Below are 6,317 nucleotides of genomic sequence, written 5' to 3'. Positions count from 1 at the left end.
AATTAGTTCATTGATCAACAAATGCAAATTAAAATATTTTTCCCTGCTGTTTTAATTAATCAAAGAATCTACTGTAGATGATGAACAGGTTATCATTTTCATGTCAACATTGACGACAATGATGACCAGAGCAAACTATAGAGGAGAGTATAATATAAAGAAAAATATTTCAGATTCTTAGTCTACAATTTACAACAAAAAAATATCATTTCATAACAGCATGGAATACAACAAATAACCCCAATACTGAGAAATATAGAAAGAGATGGAAATTTGGGTAAATATCATTGCTCGACCTACGTTATGAAAACACAACTGTGCTTGAAGAATATAGATGATTACATCCAAATTGATCATTTAGATAATGCAGTAAAACCTTCTCAATCAATTTGATAGAAAGAATTATAAATAATTGGCCAATAATTTTAGGCATAATTTTAGCATCAAAATTTGCCTTTTAAATTGAACACCATATGAATGATGTGGCTCATAGGCTTTTTGCAACTGAATAAAAATTACACTGAACAAACTCTGCATTATATTTGATGGAATTTTGCTGTTCAATTAGATACTAATGCAAAATAATTTGTACAAAGACTTCTCAATTATGCTTTTAATGAGAAACTTATTGTAATCATTGAGAATATAATTGTTTGTGAGGCACAGAAAATACCCAACATTTTTTTACTGTCTTCACTGCTAGATACATTTAAGTGAACTTTTTCATGTGTCTGTTGCTCATAAATGAGAGCAAAATGAACTTTCTCATTTTAAGCCAAACATGTCTTGAAAAATCTAAAATTAACAATAGTCATTAAATGCTTTGTAAAAATCTAATTACTGCATTAGATTTATATGATCTGATATTATATAAATTTAAAAGCACAGACCCTTACTATAAACACCTGAAGTAATACAATAAAGGGCTTGAAACAAAGTATTTTTCATCTTTGCTTTTTTAATTAATCATCTCTTAGTAACACAGGCAAATTTATTTGTGGGAAATGATTGATTAAAGAGCCAAATTACTCCCAAGCTCAGTTGTCAGTTGTATTTTACAATTTTCACAAAAGCAAATTAGTTCCCATGATCTGCTTGAAAGAAAAAAGTTCTACCAATCTTATATCATATTCAAGTGGTTAGCAACAAGAAAGGTTTTCATGTGACTTAACATTCACAAAAAGTACACATACCTGTATCTAAACTAATAAAATCACTTATTAGAACTTCTTGTAATATGGCACAAAACTATATTTAACAAAGCCAGTATTAGAAAAAGTACTGGGATAATAGAAATAATATCAGTTACATCTGCTCAACTATATTATATAAAAAAGGACTGCAGAACATAAAAATGAATGTATTTGATTATCTTATCTCAGAAATACAACACATTCAGGTTACCATCTGACAAAAGTCAAATCTTTCTGTTACTTGGAAAACTCCAGAGAAGTAGCAGTTAACAGCGACTGTAAGCTAAATGATCTTATCAAAAGGAAGTTGCTCTGAATGAATAGAATCCAGACTGAGAGCAGGGAGGAATAAGTTCAGGGAGCTATTACCTCTGTCAAAAAAGATTCTCTCTTCAAGTAAAGGCTAGATTGTATGATGTTTGTATATGAATTACAATACAACATACTACATGGTAGTGAAACTGGGCAGTGAATGCAGAGGATGAATAAAGTTTGGAAAGAAATGAAGCAAGCATGTACCATTGGATGTGTGATATTAATGTACATGAGTAAGAGATGTGGCAGAAATGAACCTGAGAGAAAAACTGGGCCTGAGAGGAATCACATGTAGTGCATAAGAGACAACAGTGATATGCAATATACATGGATGATAACATCTAGATAAGAATGTGCCAGATGATCCATATGGAAGGAAAATGCCTGGCAGATTATCTCAAGGTGCTAAACCTCTCAAAGGAGGTTTTAAAATTCACACTCAAAACCATTAGCACCATCATCATTAAATATCCATCTCTCATACTGGCATGGGCAGGATGATTTAACAAGTGCTCTAGTGTCTTCTTTGTCATGGTTTTTATGGCTGGGTGCCCTACCTCATCTGTCTAATCCACGAAAATGATAGAAATAATGATTTGTTAATTGAATTATGAATTTTGTAATAATGGCTGGCCACCCACTTATTAACCACACCTTACCATATTCTATCTTGAAAATAGCTTATCTGTATAATAGTTATAAAGAACTAGATCTAGTTTGTTTAGACTTCAGTTAAATAGGTTGTACTTTAAAGGAATAAATTCACATAGAATTAAAATTAATACTTTCAAATCCTGCTGATTGGATTTTTTAATCTCTGCTTAAGTTAAGTTAAATAAAATATTGTAATTAAGAGTACAAGAAGGCTCACTCTCTCTAAAGTCTACACAATTATAAAAGACAACATATTTTATGCATTGCAGTATTAGTGATAAGAACGTAGCCTAGGAGTCAAAGTAACTTCTTTAGATAACTAAACCATTTCAGAAAAATACATCAAGAATTGCATTGAATTATTTGTTCTCAGCAGATATAAATGATTAGTGGATGACTTGCATGAATAGAAAAAGAAAGCCTACCACCAATCGGTAGAAGAGTCAGTTATAGAGTCAACCTAAGAGATGGTAACTAAATTAGAAGAGAAACTGAAGATGTAGAAAATTCACCAGAATATTCACAGATATTTCCTTAGGTTCTAAATATTCTTGACATAAATCGATGTCATACTATACATTTGCTTTGCAATCAAATGAAGGAATGTTAAACACATCATCAATGAAAGAATAAAAATGAAGCCACTAACAGTATGTAATGTGATTAATAACACAGTTACCACATTTTATAGCCACAAAACATGAAGAGTTAAGTTCTACAATTAAAGTAACAAATGTATCTTAACGTGTCGCTAGAAATAGCATTGTAGTTAGACCTTGAAATAAACAAAAAACGATTGTCAAAAGCCCTTTTGCATTTCTCTGTATATGAAATATGTTGTAAGAAATAATGTGTCCCACATGTAATGATACAATGAATTATACAGACAAAAGTAACCTGCAGATACAAGAAAGAAACAAGTTAAAATGGATTCATTCAATCTGAAAATTTGAGTGTGAAATAGATTGAGTATTAACAGGTTGAAGAATGATTAAGGCTGAACAACATTGTTTCAGGACTATAGCCAAAAGCAATAGGTACCTACTCTGGGATAGACATGTAATACAAATGAATTATAAACAGTTAATAAGAGTGTCAGATATGGTGCCAGTGAGTATCTAATGTGAATAATCTTACAAAAGTTTACTCTTTTACAACTACATTATTATTTACAACTTCACTAATATTGCAGCTCAATAAAAAAAATCTTCTGAGAACAATCAGCTCAATTGAAAATTCGTTGTAACATTATAATTTACCTTGATACTTATATTATTCTGTGTTAACAGCTATTAAAATAATATCCATATAATTATTAATATAACTTTGCTTATTGCACAAATAAAACTCTTTGTACATGATATGTAATTATCACAGCAGCATCAACTGTAAAAGCAGGATTTTGTTTTGTTTCACATATGTGGCCAAAAAATAATCAAAAGTATGTTCAGTTCAAAATGAGTTCAACATATTTTCTAATACAAATTGTGATATTTTATTATTATTTTTATTTTTTGTTGAGTTGTAGGTGATATATAATATGTTCTAAAATTCAAAGATATGTACTGAATGCCATCATCATCATCATCGTTTAACATCCGTTTTCCGTGCTGGCATAGGTTGGATGGTTCGACCACGGTCTGGGAAGCCAGGAGGCTGCACCAGGCTCCAATCTGATCTGGCAGTGTTTCTACAGCTGAATGCCCTTCCTAATGCCAACCACTCCGTGAGTGTAGTGGGTGCTTTTTACGTGCCACCGGTACAGGTGCCAGGGGAGTCTGGCAGCGGCCACGATCGGTTGGCGCTTTTTACGTGCCACTGGCACGGAAGCCAGTCAAGGCAGCGCTGGCATCGACCACATTCAGATGGTGCTTTTTACGTACCACCGGCACAGAAGCCAGTGTATAAATAATTTATTAGTATTTAAGTGGTACTTTACCAACTCTTCTTGAACTAGTTTTCTGCTACTTACATACCATGAGAGTGCCTTCTAGGTTATATTTTTTTCTATGAGCAGCTTTGTATCAACAGGAGACTCTCCTTGTGTTGATCTAAGACTTGTGAGTAAATTTCAGTCAGCAGAAATTATGCAGAATCTTATCAGATGGGTTCTAACTGTAATTCAAAGCTCCACTTGTCTGTGCAATATTCAGCCACTTTGTATGCTAAATCAATGATGTTCAACTGATTAAATAACAGGAACTAATATGTCAACATTTTATCTCAGAGTACATCGTCATCATTATGCATACATATACATAGGTTTATATATATATATATATATATATATATATATATATCAAAATAAGCAACAACGATAACCAGAGGTAATGCAGTATGATTGTTTCATGCAACTCCATTTAATTGAACAATGCAATCATTACGTCAATTTAAAAAAACTGACCTCCCCCCAAAGACAAAAAATCAATGACAGGCAGAGTCTGTAACAATGTATATCTTCTTGATACCTTAGTAGCTTCTATGCTGGAGTGAAGGCAGCACGTTTTTGTCTATCTCCTTAACTTCTTGGAGATTTTAGGTATAATTATACTAATGTGTCCATCTGTTTTAATTTAATTAAATTATATGTATTTGTGCAGATGAGGATTGCTCTGAATTTCAAACTGATGTAATGACTGCATTGTTCAATTAAATAGAGCTGCATGAAACAATCATACTGCATTACCTCTGGATATCCTTGTTGCTTATTTTGATCTTATTCAGCTTACTTTGAAATTGTATGCATAATACCGTACTAAATTCTGGTGCTCAACTTAGGTACCATATTCATCTGAATCTAAATTTTGCTGAACTCATCTACTATACCCAAAGTGTATATATATATATATATATATATATATATATATATATATACACATAGGCTTATATATACATATATATACACAGGTTTATATATAATATATATATATATTAATATTCAATTTTTCACCCTTATTATTTTAAATATAAACCTATGTATATATATGTATATATATAAACCCATTTATATATATACACACAGGTTATATATATATATATAATATATATATATATATATATATATATATATAGGGGGAATTCACAAAAAATATATATACATAGGTCTGTATGTGTGTGTAGTATTTTGCTATTATGACATGAAGCAAAAATATGAATTATAATTACACCTCTGACAGGGTAAAATAATCAAAAGCTTAATGACTAATTTTGTTCTAAAATCTGAAATAATTAAAATTTGAAAAGGAACATAAAAGAATCTAATTTTAAAGAAATAGATGACAATTCCAAACAAGTTTCAATCTTATTATAATAAAAACACCTCAGCAAAGCATAGTCTTAACAGTACTTGCCAGATTTTAGAACAGTAGGATATAAAGGTTTTGAGTAAAGAACATCGACAAGTGTAACAATTTAATAGAATCACTGATAGTAAATTATGAAGGATCATCTGCATGAAAAACATTTATCTAAGTGAGAAGTAAACAATGTAGAGAACAAAACACTCAAATTCATACTGAGTAAGTACCATCATTACTGATAATTGTTTTACTAGCCATAGAAAAATGCAAGGCCACGTCTTGTAGGATTTCCACTCAAAATTTGAGGAAGATGAAGCTAAATACTGCATTATTCCAATATTGGCCAAATTACCTAACCTAACAATAATGATTCCAGTCATATTTTTACATCATGCATATTGAATTCAAACTTGACAATAAATGTAAATTAAGACTAAAAGAACATATAACCATTACCTCTAATATTTTGCTCCATTTCTAACAAGCATTTTTCTATTTGTTGTCAACAAAATCTCTTTAACGTGAAATAAAATTTAAACATAAAAAAAAGGAATTTTGCTTGAAATCATTTTTATCTATGTTTTTGTTTTTAATAAAATACAAGTAGCAGTGTTGCATTTTCCATATTTGTAATTTTTGGCACCTTTCAAGGAATTTATATTTGATAATTTTGTGAATTTTCTTTTTCTGATTAAACTAATTTTCTTTAGTTGTCTATTTTGGCAATGCCTCGACATTTTATTAAGGGAATAAATAATGCTTTCAGTTTACATTGATTTCTATCTTCTCTATTATTTCTTTCTTTATTTCCTCTTCCTTAATTCTTTCTTACTGAGCAGCATGAAACTAACTAACT

The 6,317-nt window shown here is 30.6% G+C and overlaps 1 protein-coding gene across 10 annotated transcripts in view; it reads right to left on the bottom strand.

The window, feature by feature from the left end:
• LOC115210389 (bone morphogenetic protein 1) overlaps window positions 1–6,317 on the bottom strand; it is a 2,987,986-nt gene that overhangs the window by 1,378,884 nt on the left and 1,602,785 nt on the right. The window lies entirely within an intron of this gene.

Source organism: Octopus sinensis, linkage group LG4 (genome assembly GCF_006345805.1).
Source record: "Octopus sinensis linkage group LG4, ASM634580v1, whole genome shotgun sequence".
Classification (NCBI taxonomy): Eukaryota; Metazoa; Mollusca; class Cephalopoda; order Octopoda; family Octopodidae; genus Octopus; species Octopus sinensis.
This window is presented reverse-complemented; position numbering and strand designations above follow the sequence as displayed.